The 22,677-nt window shown below is 41.7% G+C and overlaps 2 long non-coding RNA genes across 2 annotated transcripts in view; one reads left to right on the forward strand and one right to left on the reverse strand.

The window, feature by feature from the left end:
- The window catches only part of LOC126926860 (uncharacterized), a 40,055-nt gene extending 20,869 nt beyond the window's left edge, over nucleotides 1–19,186 (reverse strand). Inside the window, exon 1 of the long non-coding RNA XR_007714955.1 lies at nucleotides 19,074–19,186. This is a non-coding gene — a long non-coding RNA (uncharacterized LOC126926860). The remainder of the gene's footprint in view (nucleotides 1–19,073) is intronic.
- LOC126926892 (uncharacterized) overlaps nucleotides 1–22,677 on the forward strand; it is a 72,111-nt gene that overhangs the window by 11,631 nt on the left and 37,803 nt on the right. The window lies entirely within an intron of this gene.

Raw genomic sequence — 22,677 nt, forward strand, 5'->3', positions numbered from 1 at the left:
AATTCAGGCAATTCTGCAAGACCGTCATGTGTCACAGGAGGGTGACAGCGAGGGCCTGGGAAGAGGCAAGGAGGAGAACGAGTGAAACAACAACTACGCGGAGCAATGAGGGCAAGAACACGAAACAACGAAAAACCGCAGAAGGAGACCAGCCCAGTATGCTGAACTGGCTGAGAGGACGACATGAGCAGTAACTGCCCGAAGAAGTAGATAGAACGGGTCACGAAAGGACAACCCTGATGACTGCCGACAGGTTTTACCGGGGTTGTCTGCCCTCTAAGCGGAGGAAGAAGGAGGAGGGGTTTTTAGTGGGTATGGCAACGACATCCGACTGACTCCCAGATAACCCAGTGATGCGGGTCACTGGGCATGCGTAATAGCATTTTCCCCTCCCCACGCAAAAAAAAAGTCATACGAGTAGCATTGAATCGGTGGAAATATCGAATTTCGAAAGTTTGATTCGACGTGTCCAAGATACGAGATTCCAAAGAGAAAGTTCGCCCTCAGGTCGACGATATCGATTTAATATTGCATGCGATTTATTTTCGTTCGCTGAATCAGTGAACTTCTACATTTCACGCGGTTCATCGAGCCGAATGATTTTTCTGCATACAAAGGGCTGGAAATTTGAAACATACTGTAGCCTAAACCGGTCGCCGGATTAAACTCGACGAAGCTTCGAATCGAGAAAAACGTGCAATCGTAATCTGGCTTTTACGAAAATGGACACAACGACGTTACCGGACAAATAACGAAATTCTTGTCCATTATTGAAATTCTATTGAAATTCTATTAAATCGCCAACTACGTTCTTATTGAAATTTTCATTTATTTCTTTTTAAACGCACGATCGAATTTATCGCACGCGTACTCTTCTGATTATATTCTATCGTTGATATTATTACGACGAACATTGTACATAAAAATTTAGAAAGTTACTATGCACAATGTTTGATTTTTCCTCAATTTTACTTTAACGAATTTCGAGTTTTAGTTTACGTTACTTAGAAAGTTCGAATTTTCTCCGTTTATGGCAATACGAAACTATTAGGTCGTCCGAAAAGTTTCTTTCGTTCTATAAGGAAATAATGGATGCACATTTTCCGTTTTATATTATTTTATTGAATTACCTATGATCCGTTTTGTTTTATCAAACTAAAGATCACAATGTTCGACAGATTAGGTTTTATGTTTGTATAAAGATGCGTCGTTGAAAAAGACGTCTCTTTGAAAGAAAGACACTTTCCGGACAACCCAACACACAGGGTTGGTAACTGGTGGTACAAGCGGGAAGGGGGTGATTCTACGCGAAAAAAGAAGTCGAAAATATAGAATAAAAATTTTTCGTTCGAGGTTTTATTTTTATAACGTTGGAACGCTTTCTCAAGCCATTGGGTATATCGCACCGAATAATTTCGAAATTTCACTGGAGCTGTAACGAGATAAAACTATGGTGATTATTATTATTATACGTGCAAAATGCGGAACAGATTTGAAAATGTATCACACAAGTATCGGAAAAAAGATGATCGAATTATTGGAAAAACCAATTTTGTTCGCTACGTCGATAAGCCACGGTAAATAGCGAGATCGTTTTTGAGACTAATAGTGCGTTTAAAACTATTGTTCATACCGTGTGCTAATTTTTCACTAATACTAAATAAACTACGTTCACAAGTAAATGTCCAGAATAACGTAATTTCCATCTGCATCGTCGGTTTCGTTTCAAATTTCACTGTTATAATTCTCGCAGCGATTCCTGTCTCGTTACAGCGTTAACAAACTTTCGGAAAGTGTCGCGTAATGCGCATTTGGAAAAAATTTTCCGTTGCGAACGTTGGAATAGCAGCGCGAGCCACCGCGCAAACAGCGGGAAACAATTTTTCCTTGGAAAACTTGGAAGCTCGTGTCATCGTTTAGAACACGTACCTGCGTTGTGTTTTATCGATGTTCGGTACTTTGAAGTCTAAGTATAAACCTTGCTTGCACGGTGCAACTAATCCGTGACAAATCGAGCAAAGTAGAGGCTGCATTTCATCGAATCAAGGAACGTTTGACGTGTACACCGTGACATACAGAAACTTGTACATCTCTGAAAGCCAACGCTTTGATGTTTAACGATGAATGCTCAATTCTCAGAAACGATGCTGTCGTTGAAATTAAGCTAGTCGTTTCTGCCGGTGTACGCGGAATTTCCTTTCTATGGGCTCTCGCGTACAAACGTGTTTATGTTCATTTACACCGTCTTTCTAAACGAGAGGTCTAATCAGTTTGTAGAGCCGATTTATCGGTTTCTGTGCGTACAGCTGCGTTACCGTTCGTCGAACGAATCATGCAAACCAGACAATTGCCCGATTTTAAGACGCGACGCGATAAACGCGAACAACTGGTTCAGTGGGACGACGATAATATCGATCAGAACGTTCTACGTAAAATTAGTTAGAAACGATCCGCCTGTTACGATCGAACTTGGGCTATTGGCATCGATTGTGGTAGTTACACTTGGCTAGCAAGTGTAATTAGAAGAATACGAATCCTTGGCAAATTAACGAATAGTTTCTTTCGAAATTTACTCTTAACCGAAGCATTTATCTTTTATACGATATCATACACAGCAACTGGAGAACCCGGAGAAGCGTTACCATTGCGAGAATTACGCTCAGCTAATAAACGCAAACGAACGAGAGACAAATATTCTGATAAGTTCGGCAAGCAAATGTTATCTCGTTTCTAGAAATAATTGTTAATAAGGAATATGCTAACAAGGAATTTGCTAATAACCGTAAGGTTGTATTAAGCGTACGGTTTATGCTAAATATAAATTGCACGAATGCGACGACAGTTCGTAACAAATTGAGTTCGATAACGACAATGTTAATTGTTTATCGTTTGTGCAACGCTATGAAGCGATTCTTCTCGAAAAATTGCAAGTGCCGAAACGACGGTAATTAACGCCATATTATTATAAAATAAATTCTAGGTAGTTTTAACTGTAGATTACTGTAGATTAGATTTATACTGTTTGAATAAATTCTCGCTCGTAAGTATTTGCGCGAATGCTGGTCTCGTGCGAAACGTGATAATTAAAATTGCGGATTTTTAGCATACGCAATACACGCAAGAAGATATAAAATTGCACAAATATTTGAGATATAATTGTAGATGAAACTTTCAGCCTGAGATCCAATCGAACCGGTAGCCTTTCTAAAACCGATCTCTACTTTCAAATCAACTTTAAATTTCAGCCTGTTTTTATGAGAAAATTCTCAAACTAATATGATGCTCCTCGGAGAGCTCTTCTCTGCCTTCTCTTTCGCTCTCCACTCGTTTCCCCCTAGAGAACAGTGTAATAGGACTACGTGTGCTCGTAGTCGGAGACAAAATTGGCGTTCAGGTGATATTCTACGGGAGCTTATTTTTCTAGATGACTCGTAACCCTGGCAAGTGTCAGTCTTTAATCTCTTAACGTACAATTTTGCTCCGCCTAACCGGTCAAAGACGCGCAATTTCTTCCTCGATCTACGTTCGCGATCTAAAGACGCTCGATTATACGCACACAGAGACGCACGAAGATACTCGAAGACTCTTAGAAACTTTTCACTTTTTCTATATTACACGAAATATTTAGAAACTTCATTAACAGCACGACGATTACTCGATGATGGCGGCAAGCAGAACGGACACGTGCACGACGCTCCGTAGGCATAACCGAAATATCTGGGTAAATTAAAGAACTCGGGCGGAAAAGTGCACGAAAGTGAAGTTTCTAGTGCTCCGGAATGAGTGGGAATACAAGAAATAGGGGAGCTCGCTGGTATAAAAGCGAGAGAAACGATTGAAAGTGCTGTGTGTGGAAAGTGAGGTTAGGGGCAGAGCGAAGGCCATCTTGGGTCGCGAGACCGAAGCGCCACCGTGCGGGCTACCTGGGTAACCAAGGAGTGGGAGAGCGCCCCCGTGGAGGGCCAGTCTAAACTCCCCGCGTCGAACAGTGATAGGGACTCTGCGAGTTTAAGTATCCGGTCATCAGACAGACGACTGGCGACCTTACGACGACATCGGCAAGTATTTAGGACACGAATCGCATACACGCGGAAGGATACACCTCAAACATACATATATATATATGTATATTAAAGTCATAAACACAATATGGACAAGTACTACAAGGTAAGTAAACCTACGGCTCAGGGGGTTTCGGAGCTTCCAGGCCCCGTCGGGGATTCGAGTAGCGTCCCAGGCTCGACCCGACGGTCACCCAACGACTGGACAAACGGCGAGGGGAAGGTCGATCCCAGGGCCTCCCCTCGTTCGGTAAACACGACCGGGGACCAAGAAACACCCGCAGATGTCACAGAGGGAAAGATGTGCAAAAAAAGCACAAGAAGATACCTCGAATTTGATGAGGACATCGCGGGATTCATCGAGGATGTCGAGATGCCAATGCAGGCACTCAAGGATAAGACACCACCCACCGTAAAGGCGACCCGATTCGCAAAGGAAAAAATCCCGAAAGGTGACAAGATCACCAGATATTTGAGAAAGTCCCCAGTGGAGGGGAGTGCGTGCAAGACAACGAGAAGCCTGGCCAGAAGCCAGCCGATGGCAACGAAGGACGAAGCGGCCAGCACCTCGGAGCTAGACACACCGGCGGAAATGTCGGACAGCGGCAGCGAAGCGGCGGCACCAAGGGAATGTCTCAGGAGGAAGGCCATGGCGAACAGAGCAACGGCCGAGACCGAAAGCAATGACGAGGACAGTATCGTCATCAAAATGAGCGAATGGAAGGCGATGACGGAAATCATCACAGAAGTCTTCCGCGAAATCCAATACATAGGTAGCAGACTCTACCTCATGAGCAAAAAGGATACCGACATCAAGAAAAGGAGGGACGCTATCAGTAAAAAAGCGTCCAAGCTCCACTCGATGTTGGACGAGATGAGGCTCAAGAGGAACGCTAGGACAGTCACGGCCACCAGGATGACCACCCCTCCGGGGAGGAGTGAGGAGAAGGAAGGAAAAAGGAAGGAGAGATCGCCCGTCGAGGGGAAGGGCGACACCAAGAGAAAGAGACCAACGACCGTGGAGGCCTCCTACGCAGGAGCCTGTGCCGGCAACAGCTCGGCAAAAACGACTACGGACTGCACGGACAGCGATGTAAAGGAAGACTGGATCCCTGTCCGCGGAAAGAGAGGAAAAAGAACGGACACCCCGACGGTGGTCAGGAAGGCGAACGAAGGAAGGGCGGCATTGGACAAGCCAAAGAGGCCGGAGGGACCGATGAGGATACGTAACAGACCCGAAGCCATCCTCGTCAAAGTAGGGCAAGACAAGGAGTGGATCCAGGTCTACAAAGACTTGATGGGGGTAAGGGAGACCCTAAAAGCGAATAAATGAGGATACTGCAGATAAACCTCAACAGATGCAAGCTGGCGCAGGACATGATGCACCAATGCGCGATCGAACTTAGGCCGGATATAATAATAATTTCCGAGCCGAACAGGCAGCTACCGCACTGGTTTAATGACACCAAAGGAGACGCCTCGATATGGGTCACACTCCTCAATGGCAAACTGCCTGATGAAACAACAGAGGTCAAGAGCGACGGGATAGTGGGCGTCCGCATCGGCGACGTCTTCTGCTTCAGCGGATACTGTTCGCCCAACATAAATAAGCTAGCATACTCCAAATACATAGACACGCTGTCGACTATGACGAAGAGCGTTGCCAGAAGACACGACAAGGTCGTCGTGGCGGGAGACTTCAACGCAAAGTCAACCTGTTGGGGAGGATCGACCACAGACAAGAGAGGGAGAGTCTTAATGGAGGCACTAAGCAGCCACCGGGTGTTTCCACTGAGGCTCAAGGAAAAGTATACCTTCTTCATGAACGGGAAGACGAGCTTCCCCGACATAATAAGCGTATCCAATAAGGTCAGCGAGATACACGCCGGAAGCGCGGTCTTGGACAAATACTCGGCCTCGGACCATCTGTACGTGCTCCACAGGTTTAAGGCGAGGAAGACCCGAACCGTATCGAAGTTCTACAGGTACGTGACCAAGGACATATCGCCGGAGGAGTTCCTGAGCAGATTCGACGACACACTGAAGAAGGAAGACCTCAACGCGGCTATCGGAGAGGATGGGGCCGAGCCCCTGCAAAAGAGCATCGAAGGTACGTGCGAAGGGATGCTAAGAAAGTCGAACTGTGCGGCGACCCGCAAGTACGCGAACTACTGGTGGAACCCGATGATCGCGGAACTGAGAGCGCAGGCGCACAAAGCGCTCAGGAAGGTGACGAGAGAAAGGAAGAAGAACGTCGGCAACACCTAGCCCCTCGTCAACGCCTACAAGGAGATCCGAAGGCAATTAAAAAAGGAGATCGCCCGCAGCAAAAAAAACAGCCTGGGCAGAATACTGCAAGATACTGGAGAGCGACCCTTGGGGCAAACCCTATCGCACGGTCATGAAGATATGTAAAAGCAAGGGACCAACCAACGACATGCCGATCGACATGGTGAAGGCAGTCCTACAGAGGCTATTCACCTTGGGACACGGACCCCCCCCATTATGAGGGCCGCGAAGAGGCAGAGACCGAAGAAGAAGGAGATATTAGCCTCAGCGTCGCCATCGGCGAAGGCGATGTCGTCGATGCCGCCGGAAGAATGAACACCAAGAAGGCTGCAGGAGTCGATGGCGTGCCGGGCGAGATCGCGAAGCTGGTAGCGAGTCGCAGGAGCGAACTCGTGACAAGGGCGTTCAACGGCATCACTGAATCAGGAAGGATCCCAGTCTGCTGGAAGACGGCCAGAGTAATACTGCTAAGGAAACCGGGTAAGGATCCCAGTCTCCCTAACGCGTACCGGCCGATAACCATACTCCCAACCATGAGCAAGATCTGGGAAAAATGCTTTAAGAAGATCATCGAGAGATGCATCGGAATGGACCCGTTCAATCGGAGGCAATATGGCTTCAGAAAGAAGAGGAGTACGGTAGACGCCATCACGCAGGTGATGAAGTTTGCCAACATCTGCAGACAGAAGAAGGTAGTATGCGTGATGATCACCCTAGATATTAGCAATGCCTTCAATTCGCTCAGCTGGAAGAGCATATACGAGGAATTTGACAAGAGGAAGCTGCCATGGAAGGTCAAAAGGCTAATCGGCAGTTACCTATCCGGAAGGAGGATCATCGTGAGCAACCAGCACGGCACGGTGGAGCACGAGGTGGCGGCGGGAGTCCCGCAGGGATCCATCCTCGGACCATTCCTGTGGAACTTGGTATACGACCGGTTGCTCGAGAGACTCGATAACATGCCAATGATCAGAGCAACCGCCTTCGCGGATGATCTGGCCATCACATGCTCCGTCGGGAGGAACGAAGAGGCCTCCGCCAAGGTCAACACGATGCTAAGGATCGCCAACGACTGGTGCACGAGTGTCGGGCTCACCCTGGCGAGAGAAAAGACGGAGGTCATGTTCATCACAAGCTTGCCGAGAGTGGTAAAACTCAGGTTGGGCTCCTCGGACATCGAAACGGTCGATCGCATCAGGTATCTCGGAGTCGTCATTGACTCCAGTCGGAGGTTCGGTGCGCATATCGAGATGGTGTGTAACAGAGCCGACAAGTTAATAGGAGCACTTAGGGGAATTCTACCCAACATCAACGGGCCGCCCAGCTTGGCTCGTAGGCTCTACTACAATGTGTGGGAGTCCATCGTAACTTACGGAGCACCGGTGTGGGCTAGAGCAGCGAATACCGATAAGAGCAGGAAAAAGCTGAAACGTGCACAACGAACGGCCCTGTGCATAACAACGACGGCATACCGTACCGTCTCCCACGCGGCACTTTGCGTGTTGACCGGGAATCTCCCGATTTACATAAAGATAAAGATGCTCGGAGAGACCTACGAGAGGAACAAGATCCATGGGCCCAGGAGTGGCACGGATGACGACTGCAAGCTGAAGGAGGAACTGGAGGCGATTCGCAAGAAGGCCCAAGAGGACTGGCAGAAGGAGTGGAACAACTACAAAAAAGAAAATATCACAAAGAAGCTAATACCGAGTGCGCTGTTATTTACCAAAAAGAAGACGGACATCGATCACCACACCATGCAGCTGCTAACCGGGCATGGGAGCTTCAGTGTCTATAGGAAAAGGATTGGCAGGGACAGCGACAGCAACTGTCTCGACTGTGGAGACCCGAACGACGATGCAGAGCACGCCCTCTTCGCGTGCCCGAAGTGGACGGACAGAAGGATCGAGCTGGAGAACGCTCTGGGCGGGAAGATAGACGTGGGCAATCTGATTGCCACGGTGACCGCCAAGGACGAGAGCTGGAATAAATTTAGGCAATTCTGCAAGACCGTCATGTGTCACAGGAGGGTGACAGCGAGGGCCTGGGAAGAAGCAAGGAGGAGAACGAGCGAAACAACAACTACGCGGAGCAATGAGGGCAAGAACATGAAACAACGAAAAACCGCAGAAGGAGACCAGCCCAGTATTCTGAACTGGCTGAGAGGACGACATGAGCAGTAACGGCCCGAAGAAGTAGATACTACGGGGCACGAAAGGACAACCCTGATGACTGCCGACAGGTTTTACCGGGGTTGTCTGCCCCCCAAGCGGAGGAAGAAGGAGGAGGGGTTTTTAGTGGGTATGGCAACGACATCCGACCGACTCCCACATAACCCAGTGATGCGGGTCACTGGGCATGCGTAATAGCATTTTCCCCTCCCCACGCAAAAAAAAAAAAAAAAACAGCACGACGAGCCACGATTATACGTGATTGTGAAATTTCTAAAATTTCTAATTTCTCTGCGAAACCGTATCCAGAAGTTACATAAAATATTCGTCGCGCAAAGACGATGAAAATATTTGAGCAGTCAATTATTCGCTGTGTTAAGCCACGATATTTAGCGAAACGATCTTTATCACCAGTTGTAATGTTTAAGACTACTTCTATTCATGCTGTATACTAATTTTTCGCTAAATGTATATTTGCCATAAATGTTACAATTACAAGACATCATAACTGTTACAAGAGAAGTTTGTAAAGTTGCGATATGAAGGTTGATGTTTTTAATTAAAAAATTTTTGATCGCGAATAACCGTTAAAACGGATTAAAGTTTTTTTGATTGCCGGTAATCGTTATCGACGAGAGAAATTTCATTTTGGTTACCAGTAACCAACATAAATAACCGGATTTTTAAATATTTTTTTTTTTTTCTGTTACGAGTAACTGTTATCCGTGTCGAGAAAATTTTATTTTGGTTATCGATGACCATTATCGATGGCAAAAATTTGCTCTACATTGTCAATTATCACTGGCTATATTATCAATCGTTATTAACGTCACTGATAATTATTGGGTTGGAAACTAGGTGATTGCGAATTTTGTCAATATCATCTAATGACAAAACCCGCAATCACCTAGTTAACAAGCCAATAGTACATGTGTTCGCAGTTATTCATAAAACTTGTGTGTTTTATCGAGCAAACAAAAAGATATGAAAATATATGAAACGAATAGGATGAAAGATATCGCAGTAGAATATTTTTATTAACAGTTGCACCGTGATATCTTTTATCTTATGCTTTGTTTCGTACATTTTCGTATCTTTTTCTTTGCTTAATAAAACATATCAGTTTTATAATTAGGCTTCTTTACGTTGCCAGTGAAAACCGATTATCAGCAATGTCAATAAATATCGACGATAGTCGAATGTGACTAGAAAATATTTTTTTCATCGACATTGCTTGGCGATAATCGAAAATCAATTTCGCCATCGATAATGGTTATCGGTAACCAAAGCAAAATTCGGTTTTCCTTGATAATGGTCACTGTTCGATAACCGAACAAAAATTCAGGTCACTTCCATTGATTACTGTTTCAAATTAAATTCCCATGATCTAAAATTATTATCGAGCGACCGAGGAACAAATCGAATCGTTCGTAATGATTATTCGTAATCAGAATTATTAACGATTAAAATTCTTGAATCGTATCGCTTTTGGAGAAATTGAAAACTGGCTTTCGTTTAAATAAAAACTAGTTTCTACCCAATGATTTTCCTGCCAAAAAATATTTAACGTAGTTGTTATTTTGGAGCTTCGCTTGTAACTTCCACGTAGATTCCCAGATTGATTTCTAATTTTCCTATTGTAATATAACAATTAATACGATATAATATAATAATCTTAATATTAGATTATAAATATTAACATTGTAGGATTTTCTTATTTATTTATTTTATTTGGGTATGGTCGTTGTCACAAGATCACCGGCGATCTATCGGTTTCATGATTTCTTGCGTCTCCGACGTGACACTGGCAACCTCACCATACACGCCTATTACATCAATGCACTCGTGTTCAGTGTCTCCATACACTGCACTCGCATTCAGTGTCTCCATACACGCCTATTACATCAACGCACTCGTGTTCAGTATCTCCATACACTGTACTCGCATTCAGTGTCTCCATACACGCCTATTACAACAATGCACTCGTGTTCAGTGTCCCCATACGCTGCACTCGCATTCAGTGTCTCCATACACACCTATTACGTCAATGCACCCGCATTCAGTGTGTCCACACACGCCCAGTGCGGTAATATGATCCAACAAACTGAGACTCATCCGTGTACGAAATCGAAAATGATCTGTCATGTCATTACGGTCTGACCGGTAACTCACAAAATGCAACTGGCGCTTTGAATACTAACCGTAATGATACTGACTTTTGTGTCTTTTTTTCCTCCCTACTTTATCATTGAACGTCCGATCGAAATTTTTGTTGTTAACCTGGGCCCTTGACCTATTTGGACAGTTAGTTAAGCCATAAAGAGACCAGTACAATATAATTTAGCTAAACTATAAAGGAACAAAATACCAGTTATATCAAGTTTAATGTTAGGAAAACCCAATATTTTAGATCCACCCGAGGACGTGTGATAATCAGAATGGCCGTGTCGGAGATGAAAGAACACCGGAGCCTCTCCTTTGAAGCGATGGGAGGACCCCCTTAGTGCTGTAATCCAGATTTCATCATAGCCGCACTAAGAAACTGTTGTAATTCGATCCGACTGTACTTATTCGAAATTTATAATAGTGAGCTCGGGCTCGAGGCGACAACCGGTCGCTGAACGTAGTCGCGGTCAAGGGATGAACGTTTTATCTAACAAAGCCATGAAGTAACTCTATAGCTTTCCATAAAAAAAATACTTGGGACGGGGCACGACGGTAAACATTTCAACGATTTCTGTCCCGTGGCTCGCCACACGCAGACTTTGTCCTTCGGGTAAGACGATTGCCAGATGCCAACGCATCTTCGCAGTATATGTTTAGCTGGGCGAGGACCCGCTACGAATATTAAATTTCAATTACACAAAGTCTCTCAAATAGACAAATGGCCTGTGCCCCAACTACGGGAAGATAAGAGAAATCTATCCTTCCACGAACGACGCTTCTCGCTAGCAACTTTCCCCAAGGACAGCTAATATCTTTCTCTAACCACCAACATGGAAATTGACCAATTAACAGCAACGTCAATTTCCCTCACCCTTCGAACGAAGACATTTCTCCGCGAATCCGATGATCTTGTGCCCTTAGGCACACCCATCATAGTTTCCTTCGACAGCGTCACCGCGATGGAGAGTCACTCTCCAGTGCGATCTCATCAGTAATCGACCTGTCTTTCGTATACGTAATAATTGCCCCTTTCTCTAACGTACAGTGTAACTTAGGCGCTAACGAAGGGTAAAGTTCGTCATCCCTTTGACCGCGGATTCGTTATTGAGCCTAGGATCATTGTCATTAGCTTCTCGAGTGTCTAATTATCGCGATTACTTGTCCAATTCCATCATAGTCATATTTGCACTAGTAAATATCTCCTCTATTGCATAATGATCACGTCTAGCGCCAATAGGGATTCGTTTCACGCCTTTAACCCTAACTCTAATCTTAACGCCAACCCGACATATATATGCATTTCTGATAATCATTTTCAACTCGCACAGGGAAGAAACATCACTGATGCTACCGCGAATTAAATTCGCGTATCAAGTAACAGGATAGATACGATTCATACGAAGCTTTGCGTCGTTATTCGAGGTAGGAAAAGCTTTAGCAGTGATATCGAGAAAAACGAAACTACGAAATCATCGCTGTCGTCGAGACAGAAATTGCTGCGAATATCGCGGAAAGCAGAGCGACGGTAAAGAGTATTACAGGAAAAAGTTGTTCGGAATATTAGCCTTGGCAAACATATTTCAAAGCCGTTGAATATGGCGAGATTGTCCGCTTTGTAAATATTTACCGAAAAACATGTCGTACGAAGCTGGGCAATAAACGCGTTTTTCCACAGTTACAAACAAGTATCGTACGTATGAAACAAGTAACGACGAATTTTCCATTCCACGGCACGCGACAATTGACCGTATTATCAGCGTTTCGTCAGAGTTTCAAGAACTGCGTTTTCTTTTCTGTATTTATGGTTTCGCAACTGTAAAACGGAAGGTTTATTCTGGAGATGCGAGTTCGCGTGAACAACTAGCGCAACGAGTAAAAACACGCGGTTTTTGCAACTCGATCGAATTGTTAGCAACTGTGTGTACGAGATCGTATTACTCCCATCGTTGATCGATGTCAGGCTTCTATCCGAGCACACGGACAACGTTCTCCAACGACCAATCAAACATACCAGATAATAATTTTTCATTGTATCATTATTGTAGCTATTAACGACACGGGCTTGTTGTCGCATGATAAAAAGCATGCAACTGCGCTGACACGATAATACAGCGAACTTTTGCACGCTGCGATGGAAAACGCGTCGTTACCTGTTTCGTACGAACGATACTCGTTTGTAATTCTGTAAAGAAACGTCCGTTGACGAACATTATATAAAGTTCTTCCTTCTTCTTCTTCTTCTTGTCTGTAAATCAACTCCTTACAATTTGACGGTTTAAACACACGGTTTTCGCACACCCCGTATATACAGGATGCAACGGAACAACGTCTGAAAGCGAGAACAACGCGAATCCTTGTGGAAAAATGAAGAAAAAGTATAGGATAAAACGTTCTCATTTTCGACTTGGAGAATCGAGTCTGAAAATTTATCAAGTATACTCGAACTGTATCTGAATATCGGTTCGAATAATAAATTTATTTAATTATATAATTAATTTATTACAAAGGAAATACAATCTGGATGTGAATGTTAAATGGAAACAAATTTTGCTAAGTTGAAAATCGATCGTATCGTAATTACCACGACTCGTTGTTTACAGATTAAAAATCTGTTTTACGAATACGAGGAGCTATATATCTACTATTATTAATCAATTTTTATGAAAAATTTCGTACGATGCGCGGATAAATTCTAATTTGATAAATTGTTGGAAACGTGGAAAATTGAATGCAATAAAATTACGTGGCACGGTTTACACGGTTGCAACTTTATGACCCACTTAGGTCAAGTAGCAATGAAATTTATTGCATATATCGGAAATTCAAGGCACGTAATTGGCAGTTTATAAACAAATTATTTGTTCTCTTAATTAAATTGCCCGCGTCGAAAGCTGTGAAACGTTTTTGTATCGAAATCGAAGAATCCAACATCGCGATCCTATGAATCGAAGAATGCGACGTAAATGTTCGAAGTATGGTTGAGAAACGATAGAAAATTCCAAGTGTTACGTTGTATTTCTCGTTCGATTTGAATCGAAATTTTAATGAGGAACAGCGCCGATTGATATTTAAAAGTGAAACGGTTAAGAGCAACGATACAGGTTTTGTTAAAAGCAATTGGTCTATTTACCTCGCTGTTTAAACGGGTTTGTTTGACGTTACTTTGATCAATTTCCATTGACACTTTTATAGATAGCATTCTTTTTTACGGATGGAAAGCCGTCTGATGGAAATTTGTCTGAAATGTCCGTCGTAAAATTGCATTTTCGCGGGCAACAGAAAACAATGGAATTTTGTACAAAAGCGCAATACTTTAATTAGCGCAAAATTCCATTTTCCCCGCTGGGAAATTGAATTTTCTATTAAAGCGTGATACGTTTAATCAGCGGTGGCGTAAATTCAACAAACTAACAACTGGAATATTGACTTGTCACAATTTTGTGACACCGTATATGTCGTTGATACGTTCCAGTCTGGTCGTATTTACAATTTCAGAAATTTTGCAACTATTTTTTCATTTTATCCGTAACGAGAATAGCGAAGATAAGACAGGCAAACGTGGTAAAACGTTGATAATTCGGTTACAGGGAAATCGAATAAATTCGAAGTTGAAGAAAGTAAGAGAAAGTCGAAACGAAGCAAACGCGATTCCTTAAGCCACGATGTTCAGGGATTTTATAATCTTTCCGGTGACGTCTTCGACGTGGAATACCCAGAAGCTGAGAAATTGATTCTGTACGATGAAAAAGACGATGTCTCCACAGAATACAACGATACAATAGTGGAAGAATTATCGATCGACGTAAATCCTGTTGAGAAATGCTCAGTTGGTATGACCGCTAGTTACTAAAAGGTTACTAGGGTTGTGTTGGTACGACTCCTAACGACGCTCTTTTGTCATAGGAGTCGACCACGCCTTAATTGCTAAGACGCATTGGGAGAGTTTAAACGTTTGCTGTGTGATTTGGTGTTTTGTATAAGAGAGAAAATAAAAGGTGTGATAACCAATCCGAGTGGATCCGAGATTGATTATCAACCCCAACCTATATAAAATAACAAATCCCGAGGAAATTGGATACTTCTCTGGTCCTAAATGGCAAAGGAACAGATTATCAAGTAAGTCAAATATTTTTCCAAATGCCATTCTTGTACAATCGTTGCTTTTTTACTTACCACGTACAATATAGCGGTTAATAAATTAACGAATCATCGAATATTACTGAAAGAAAGAAATTGTACTGATATTCCAATCTATCGTGTACAAGAGTAATAATAACAGCATGTAATATAAGAATAGCTTATCTTCAGCCTTAAAAGGAACTCGGTTTACAATTATTCTCCCTATTGCGTTCCACTCTCGCTTGATCTTCTACACGTTCATCTATATTTCGCTGTTTTTAATTTATTTTATTATTCCCTGTCTATTACACATATGTATATTGTCCATTGCACGAATCTTTATCTATCTTGCCTAATTTAATGTAAAAAAATAGAAAAATAGACAAATTTGCTGGAGGAATACGTTTACCAAAATTTGTCAAGAATTTTAAAGAAATTTGCAGGATGAAATTCACGGTGATACCGAATTGATATTTTTGAAATTATACTTTTGAAATAATTATTTATATTATAATAATTATTCCACGAATACTTGCTCGTAGATATTAATTTATGCTTTTAATAATCATGCGTTTAAGCTATCAAGTCGAGTCGAGTAGACTTTCTAATTTCGTGGAAGATAAGTCGATTTCTAAGATAAGTCATTTCTAGAGAAAAGACCAACTGCTAAGGATTCGCCGCCACGATGGCTAGAGCTTGGAATAGCTGCTGATTACTCCGTGGTAGATTTTCATGGAATTCGAGTACAGCAATATATCTTGGCTCTTTTAAACATCGTAAGTAATACCAAACGAAATTCTGTTATTATACTTAGATATAGAATACCTTCTCCTACATATGTACGCGAGCAACCGGGAAACATAGGGCAGAGTTATGCGTATCTCTGTATTTTCAAGGTACGCTACTTGCTTTCAAACATCTCGATCGTATACTCGGATGGAAGCTCTGTATTTTCTGTTTACACTGTTCAAAGCTTACACGTATCTTTTAAAGAGTTCTGCAAATAATTTATCCGTAATGGAATTTTGTAATCGATTAATTTCAGCCATTCGGTAATTGGTTTTCCAATGCTGTTGAGATTAATAACGTACATTTCCTAAGATAAATATAACGAATAAAATTAATTTTTTAGGAAAATTATATAAGATACGATGTATTTACGGGAGTTTTGAATAATAATTTATTTGTAAGGCTGTAATACTGTTTTAACGCCTGTTACATTTTCGTACGTATTTTAATCCTAGGTCAGTGCAATTTACATGGACCCATCGCTCGAATCCAACATGATTCTAGTGATCGTACGAATGATTTTATACGCGGAAAAACGAGACGTTATGGTAAGCGATTTCCATTAAATTAAATCATTTAACTAAAGTAGTAACTATCTGAGATACGCATATGCGAGTTTCAATTATTTTATTTTCTACTTATCTGTACAGTGTATGGTATATAAATTATATAGGTCAAAATATCTGCGCATGACGTTTTAGGTCGATAAAATGCAACGAGTTCCATTTTGCTAAATTGGACAACCGTGAACGATCCCTTGGAAACAAATTTCCAAACAAACAATTTTCACGGATCATTGACAAACCTCGCATTTATCGTGTATCCGAAATATCTGTATAATCGACTATTAAACCTTTTTCATCTCTTAAGAATCTTAATTTAATGTTATAGACCTATGATAATATCATTGATATACGACACTTGCGATTCCTTTTACTTTTCTTTTTCTGCTATTCTTCTCTGCTGTTGAATCAACATTTCAACATTTTTCAGGAAGATTAAAATACTAATAGCGTTACAAGTTACATTTGATTACAATCAACAACACGATTACTTGCACATATATTTATTATCATTGACGAATATTTATATATAGTATATAATGCATGATGTAATAATAAATATAATATATTCGTAATATTTGCTAGCTTTTATTAAGAAAATATTAAACGTTGTCGTAGGTCCGCCGTGGCGATGCCAGACGATCTCTCGAGAACGTGAACAAATGGAACAGAAAGATGCTGTCCTCGAAGGACGTAAATCACGATGTTGCTGTATGGTTGACGCGATTGGATATAGGAGGTCCTTCGAGATCGTGCGCGTTAAATCGAGACGAAGGCTTGACCAGCGCCTTTATCATCGCTCACGAAGTAGCACACATGTGAGTGTCCCACATGTTGAGATATCGTTGGTAAACTGAAATATTTATAACTGGCCTGGGTATTTACGCAGAGACCGTGTGTTATTTATTTATGCAAATACGTACTTGTACGAGAATAATTTGAAAAATGAAATCTCCATAGGAGAACTTATTATCTTTACCGAATATCACAACGAGTACTGTACTTTGAATCTGCCATAGATTTTTGCGTATTATGTGCGTTCTTGCATTCCTCCTTCCACCTACGATGGCTCTTAAACAAGAAACGATATCGTAACGAGAAATACAACCTAGCTGAGCGTCCACTTTGGTTCCACTAGTGTTGTCCCATACGACTTTGTGTTTGACCTCGCTATTAGGGGACTTTTTACCCAACGTTTCCTTCACCGCCTTCACTACCTTCGATTTATCGAACTTGAGACTTAAACTGGCCGTTACTAAATCTTCCGGCTTCTTCGACATCGGTTGGTGTCTCTTCGTGAACCAATTCGACGGTGCCATAAAGGTCGAAATAGCGGCTTTCGAGGATCCGCTAAGCTTACTTTTAGTTCCGTGCAATGTCGACACGTCGAAGCTATTGGAACGGAAGCTCTTCGATCGACTTCCTTTCTGTTCGGTCGTTTTTCCGGGCCAGTTTGATTTGCTATCGTCCCGCGAACTCGGCGCTTCCTCGCCGCATCGGTTGATTTCCGTCGCGGAAGACGCTAACGAGCTTAGGATCGATATCAGATCCGTATTAGAGCAGACAATGCCCGCAGCACCGGAAACGGATGCACTCGCGGCTCTTGGCAGTTCCGAGACGCGCTTTCGGAGAGAAGACGTCGGCGAAACCGACGGAGTAGGCATTTCAGAGAATCGTTGTTTCGGCTGTTGAGTGTAACGTTGAGCGGAACTGTTACCCTCCAGCGGCTGTATTTCGTACACTTGCTCCGTCGACGTCCTGTACATCCTTAAGCGCACCTGGCAAACGGATTGCTTTTATTCGAAAGACAGTTTCTTTTTTATCATAATTCGTGCGTTATGATACATGTTTCGATGATTGAGCCGTTAAGCGTGACAAAGCGATGGAATTGTTTTGCACAGAAATTCTGGTTCTAAAATTATGTTAGGGATTCTAGGGCGTAATAACATCTTGGAACGCAAAGTTATCGATGTGTCGATGAAAGTTAAGCGAGCTTTATCGAAGCACACGTTCGAGTCTTTGGGCGATTGCTAGGAATACGCGTAATGTTCTTTTCTGTGAGCTGAAAAGTTGAACGACTATAAAAGGCGTTTGTAGAGGATTTCAAAGCGGAAGAAGAAGCGATACAAATGTTTAGAATCAGAAATTATCTGTTTATATAGAGATCTGTTTGATGCAAGATCTAAAATCAATCAAATCGGATTGTATGGATTGTGTATTTGTCTGTGTTAATCCTTTGACGTCGATACCAACGATGTATATAGCGAATGGCGATTATCAGCCAAGATTATGAGCACGTACGCAAATAGACTAGAATATTTTGCAAGAATGAAATGTCTTGGTATGGTACGCTTTAATCTATCTATCCAAGTCAAAATAAGTATAAAAATCGCGTGGCAATCAACATATTTAAAAAAAAAAAAAAAGAAAAAAAAGAGGAGAAACAGATGCTTCTGATTGTTTTTTAGTGCATTTTCATAAAATCTTCTAAATGTTTAATTCTCATAGAATAAAAGGGAGAGTATACGTTTGAATCTCAGCAGATTTTATTAATTCTTTGAAACCATAAATACAATATGAGTATTACATCAACTTTAGTTCATACATGTAACAACATATTATTCTGCATGTAGCAGTTACATTTAATGAAACATTTACTTATCCAATAAATCCATATTCTCTACTAAACGTTCGTTTATTAATAAAACTGCCATAATCGTCCACGCATTGTTCGCTTCCTTAATTATTTTTCAAAGTATAACGATAATCAATGATGCAACAGAAATATCACGTAACATCCCAACAATCTTACATGAGATTTTAGCTGTTTTTACTATACAAATTAAGTCATTATTAAAATAAGTCATTATAATAATATATATATATATATGTCGGAGATGAAAGAACACCGGAACGTTCCCTTTGGAACTTTGGGAAGACCCCTAGTATTGAAATTTAGATTTCACCATAGCCGTATTAAGAAACTGTTGTCATTCGATCCGACTGTATTTATTTGAGATTTATGATAGTGAGGCGACAATCAGTCGCCGAACGTAGCCGCGGTCAAAGGGATGAACGTTTTGTCTAACAAAGGCATGAAGTAATTCTATAGCTCTTCTTAAAAGAAATACTTGGGACAGGGCACGACGGTAAACGTTTCAATGGTTTCTGCCCCGTGGCTCGCCACACGCAGACTTTGTCCTTCGGGTAAGATGATTGCCAGATGCCAACGCATCTTCACAGTATATGTTTAGCTGGGCGAGGACCGGCTACGAATATTAAGTTTCAATTATACAAAGTCTTTCAAATAGACAAATAGCCTGTGCCCCAACTATGGGAAGATAAGAGAAATCTATCCTTCCACGAACGACGCTTCCCGCTAGCAACTTTTCCCAAGGACAGCTAATATCTTTCTCTAACCACCAACATGGAAATTGACCAATTAACAGCAACGTCAATTTCCCACACCCTTCGAACGGAGACTTTTCTCCGCGAATCCGATGATCTCGTGCCCTTTTTTTTTTTTTTTTTGCGTGGGGAGGGGAAAATGCTATTACGCGTGCCCAGTGACCCGCATCACTGGGTTATGTGGGAGTCGGTCGGTTGTCGTTGCCATACCCACTAAAAACCCCTCCTCCTTCTTCCTCCGCTTAGAGGGCAGACAACCCCGGTAAAACCTGTCGGCAGTCATCAGGGTTGTCCTTTCGTGCCCCGTTGTATCTACTTCTTCGGGCAGTTACTGCTCATGTCGTCCTCTCAGCCAGTTCAGAATACTGGACTGGTCTCCTTCTGCGGTTTTTCGTTGTTTCGTGTTCTTGCCCTCATTGCTTCACGTAGTTGTTGTTTCGCTTGTTCTCCTCCTTTCCTCTTCCCAGGCCCTCGCTGTCACCCTCCTGTGACACATGACGGTCTTGCAGAATTGCCTGAATTTATTCCAGCTCTCGTTCTTGGCGGTCAACGTGGCGATCAGATTGCCCACGTCTATCTTCCCGCCCAGAGCGTTCTCCAGCTCGATCCTTCTGTCCGTCCACTTCGGGCACGCGAAGAGGGCGTGCTCTGCATCGTCGTTCGGGTCTCCACAGTCGAGACAGTTGCTGTCGCTGTCCTTGCCAATCCTTTTCCTATAGACACCGAAGCTCCCATGCCCGGTTAGCAGCTGCATGGTGTGGTGATCGATGTTTTAGTAAATAGCAGCGCACTCGGTATTAATTTCTTTGTGATATTTTCCTTTTTGTGGTTATTCCACTCCTTCTGCCAGTCATCTTGGGCCTTCTTGCGAATCGCCTCCAGTTCCTCCTTCAGCTTGCAGCCGTCATCCGTGCCAATCCTGGACCCATGGATCTTGTTCCTCTCGTAGGTCTCTCCGAGCATCTTTATCTTTATGTAAATCGGGAGATTCCCGGTCAACACGCAAAGTGCCGCGTGGGAGACGGTACGGTATGCCGGCGTTGTTATGCACAGGGCCGTTCGTTGTGCTCGTTTCAGCTTTTTCCTGTTCTTATCTGTATTCGCTGCTCTAGCCCACACCGGTGCTCCGTAAGTTACGATGGACTCCCACACGTTGTAGTAGAGCCTACGAGCCAAGCTGGGCGGCCCGTTGATGTTGGGTAGAATTCCCCTAAGGGCTCCTATTAACTTGTCGGCTCTATTACACACCATCTCGATATGCGCACCGAACCTCCGACTGGAGTCGATGACGACTCCGAGATCTCGTTTCCTTAGGCACACCCATCATAGATTTCTTCGACAGCGTCACCGCGACGGAGAGCCACTCACTCTAGTGCGATCTCATCGGCAATCGACCTGTCTTTCGTATACGTAATAATTGCCCCTTGCTCTAACATACAGTGTAACTTAGACGCTAACGAAGGGTAAAGTTCGTCATCCCGTTGACCGCGGATTCGTTATTGAGCCTAGGATCATCGTCATTTGCTTCTCGAGTATCTAATTATCGCGATTACTTGTCCAATTCCATCATAGTCATATTTGCACTAGTAAATATCTCCTCTATTGCATAACGATCACGTCTAGCGCCAATAGGGATTCGTTTCACGCCCTTATCCCTAACTCTAATCTTAACGCCAACCCGACATATATATATATATATATATATATATATATATATACATACATATATATATTTTATACATACATACATATATCAATTTTTATACACACAATTATACATATTCATTTTCATTTAATATTTTCATTTAATAATTTAATAAACCTTCGTCCCGCAAAGGCAAATAAATTCACGCATAACATTTCTCTTCAGCGGCATTGTTCTAGGATTGTATTTGTTGAAAGAAGGATAGCATTAAGCGCTGAAATAAAGAATGACGAATCGTTATTCTTTAACCATCGTACTTAGACTCATATTTATTGAGCTACTTGTATTTTAATCGAAGTCTAATATCCTCCATCTGTAGGCGTAAATATTACTGCCGTTGTTAATGTCATTTTAAGTTTTACTACTGGAAAGGACATTTAAGTTTGAAGGCAGGCAAGTCTACTGTTCTTAAAGCTGACATTTAGACATCTAAGATTTTTTGTGTCTTTATTGACAAAAATATATTTGACTTTGCATATCTAAAATAAAGGATTTGCGTTATCTAAAATAAATAGATCATCTTTCTTTAGAAAATTCAATGTGGTGAAATTAGAATATGAGATAAAAGAAATACTATGCATACTTATTGTTCTTCTTAAAAATTAAAGGAATACTCATAATCCTAAAACATCCTTTCTATGTTGTACTAGATATATATACAATTAAAATGTGTAATAATGTGAATGATAAACTAGTTCGAATAATTATTTTGCTTAAACGTAAGTTAATTGAAATCAGATGAATGTTATACACGCATTATACCGTGCATTATGAACTATTGATTGATTGATGCTCATATTTAATTATTAACGAGAAAATTAGAAAAATAAGATTGAATTTAATCTGTCCTTCTTATATTTATTAAGATGAGTTCTGGGGCTTGAAACACTCGAGATTAGAAATTTTGATTAATGTTTCACATTATGACTGGACGCTTGTTGTAATATCTTTTGTACGAGATACACTATACATACACAAGATCAAAATGGAATTTCGAAACGGTCGTATCGTTCAACAAAAATCTCTTTTATCTTTGATCCTCTTCATAAAAATGCAATTCTCCTTTACAGAACATCATATAACATTTATTGTACGATATATTGTTCAATTATATTTCGAAATTTTCAGCTTCGAATCTTTGTTTAATTATACTGTAGAATTAAATATCATGCGTTATTTAAATATAAAGATAGACTAAACTTTTGTCCACATTTATTAAAGCTGTATCAACTGAGATGTTTAAATTTGCGAAATTTCATGGACTTTTATATTTAATTTTTCATCATGAATCCCGCTTTGCGATACAATACATATTAGATTTATAATATCTTAAATTTACAGTACCAATGCTGATTTCATCTGAAACTATTTGTTTGCAAATGATATCTTTCTTCGTTGGAATTACC

This window comes from Bombus affinis, unplaced genomic scaffold (assembly GCF_024516045.1).
Source record: "Bombus affinis isolate iyBomAffi1 unplaced genomic scaffold, iyBomAffi1.2 ctg00000059.1, whole genome shotgun sequence".
Taxonomy (NCBI): Eukaryota; Metazoa; Arthropoda; class Insecta; order Hymenoptera; family Apidae; genus Bombus; species Bombus affinis.